General features: G+C 37.7%; 1 long non-coding RNA gene across 1 annotated transcript; it reads right to left on the bottom strand.

Annotated features, from left to right (window-relative positions):
• Positions 1–1089: 1089 nt before the first annotated feature.
• Positions 1090–2631, bottom strand: LOC129154119 (uncharacterized). Its single transcript, XR_008559763.2, has 3 exons — positions 1923–2631; positions 1480–1724; positions 1090–1403 (listed from the first exon to the last, which is right to left on the bottom strand). It is a non-coding gene; the product is annotated as an uncharacterized lncRNA (long non-coding RNA).

Here is a 2631-nt window from a genome sequence, read left to right as displayed (position 1 = left end):
TAAGTACATAGGGTAATTCTATTTAACCGTATAGCAAGTGTTTGGAATTATATGTAGTTTTGTAAAACATTCAGTGTCCTACTTCTTTCCTAATACATATTATTTGTTTTTGATAGTACCTTTATTTTAGGAATTAGCCATTTAATATATATAGTATTAATCAGCTACTCTTATAAACTTGTTAAAACATTTACAAAACATTGCTTTTTACTGTAATTCAATTAAAATAATCTTACAAAAATTCTAATCCTACTTTTCCCCCCAGCACCTTGTACAGGGCATGAGCCTGGAGGACCACCGTCATCTCACCTCTCAACTTTTGGAAAGACAGCCAGGTCTGGTTTTTGATGTTTTGTTGAACAACCAACGCAGAGATAGGCACACCACACCCGTGCAGGCCCCTGCGTTAACATGGTGTACTTGTGGCAATTGCACAGATATGCCAACAGATGCAGAGCGCAAATGCTGTGGACAACACTCTGTAAACTGTATAAGCCTTCTGCCCCATTTTAGACTTTACTGTTTGGATGAAGGTGTCCTGAGGATCCATCGTCAGTACAGAGCAGACCTCACCGTATTAGGACAGATTAGGGAACCAGGCGATGACAACAGGGAATACAGGTATGCTGCCTACCGGCACTTCATTTTCTGGCAGCATGGGTCACTTGGACATGGAAATCGAAGAGTCATCCCAAGTTGCTGTGTGGTCAAAATTAGGGAGAAATTTCCAGACCCTCATGGACAGTATACTGGTTTTCTACCGGGAGTGTAACTGGTCAAAAGTTTACATGGGTTGTTGAAGTGTTTCTGATATTTTGTACACCTTTATATTGTAATTTATTATGTTGAATAAGTATTTTAAATAAATATTTTTTGAAACCCCAATGTTAGTGTTGTACAATAATGACAAATTTAGAGGTGGCTACTCTTCAGCCATGTATACTCTTGTAATGTGAAAAAAAAACACATCTTTAAAACTCCATAGTTTTGCATTACATTAGTGAGCTATTAATTTACACTCTTACAGGGTCAAGTCATGAAACAAAAAATATGTAATTTTCTGAAAGACATAAGAAATAAAGAAATTAGTACAGATGCACTTTTATTTGAATTAACCTTATTCAGAGTTTTAACAGACAAATTTGGAACACATTTTAATCTTGAAACATGATTTTACACACTTTAGAATAATAAAGAATAGATCTAACGTAAAAGACTGTGCAGAATTTATGTGCTACTTCAAGTAAAAAGAACAACATGTTAGCACAGTAGGAAAGACATCAAAGTGCAATATCTACATTTTTATGTACATTACATTAGTAACACGCAGCAGGTATAGAATACTCCATGTAAATGTAGACAAGATCGTCACTGGAGGCCTGTAGCTGTGTTGAGTTCTGATACTGTGAAAAAAGTATAGTAAGACAAGTGTAGGTAAAGAACTGAGCTGTAGTCAAAGGATGCTAAAATGACACATACCAAGACCTCGGCTGACTTGGATCTGCACTAGCTCCGAAATAGGTGGTGGAGCGATGGGTGGCACAAGACCGAGCCGTCTGGGGTCATCATCCCTCATTGATCTGGTACGAGGCATCCCGACTCCTCTCGCCAACCTCTCGTTGATTATATTTGATTGGAGTACTGGAATGTATTCGTAGCCCTTTTCTGATTTTAGTGAATACACACTGTACCTTTTGGCATTCTTATTGTACTTCCGTTTGAATCTAAAAAATAGGACAATTGCATAATGAATTTCTGTCACGACAATGGGACAAACTTAAATAACGTGTAGTAACATTTTAAGATGGTGTGCTACATTTTTGGCACTAGTTAGCATGAGCTCTTTCCCAAACTCTAGCTTACTCCACACAAACTTTGTGTCACAAAGCACACAACTACTACAATGAAGAAATTAAACACACATTTTTAACTTATCTGTCCAAAAGGAAGGTAGCAAGCTCAGCGTGTCTACTGAATCCCTTTTGTAACATGAGGTCTCTCCATCTTGGGAAGGCAACTCCTATATTTACTCTGGTTTTCTCATGACGCCGGTCTTGTTCACTTTTCAAAATCCTTTTTCTTTTACTTGGATGAGACAAACTATCCCGTTTCTCAAGTTTGCTTGAAGAATATGTGTGATCCTCCATCGCTAGAAGTACGGTGTGGCTAGTTTCTTCTTCTTCTTAGTTACTTTGTCAGACTGCATGCTTACAAGGCGCACTTCTGCCCCCTGCTGTTTCTTTGAGGTTACATCATTTAAAAACGCAAACATCAAATGCGAAGCTTAATATGTTGTATGTCCCTAAAAGGTCACTGTATTTTAAGATGGCGCATGCCATATGGAGCACCGGTCTGCTTCTTTTGTCTAAAATATTAAAATATAAAGCTAATAATAATGTTTAGAATAAATGCTTGTTTGAATTATCATTAAAAAAAAACAAATTTGAGAATGTGATACAAGAAATTTGATAACTTATAAGATGAAATATCACACATTGGGCCTTTAAAGGCATTGGACTGGACTTGACCATCACCTGCTACTGGAGAGGCTGAGAAACTGGGTAGGCTTATCAGGAACTGCTCTGGAGTGGTTCTCCTCTTATGTCTCTGAGCGCTCCTTTTCTGTGGCCG

The sequence above is a fragment of the Nothobranchius furzeri genome, chromosome 11, assembly GCF_043380555.1.
Source record: "Nothobranchius furzeri strain GRZ-AD chromosome 11, NfurGRZ-RIMD1, whole genome shotgun sequence".
Lineage (NCBI taxonomy): Eukaryota > Metazoa > Chordata > Actinopteri > Cyprinodontiformes > Nothobranchiidae > Nothobranchius > Nothobranchius furzeri.
The sequence above is the reverse complement of the archived record's forward strand: the minus strand, read 5'-3'. Positions and strand labels throughout refer to the sequence as shown.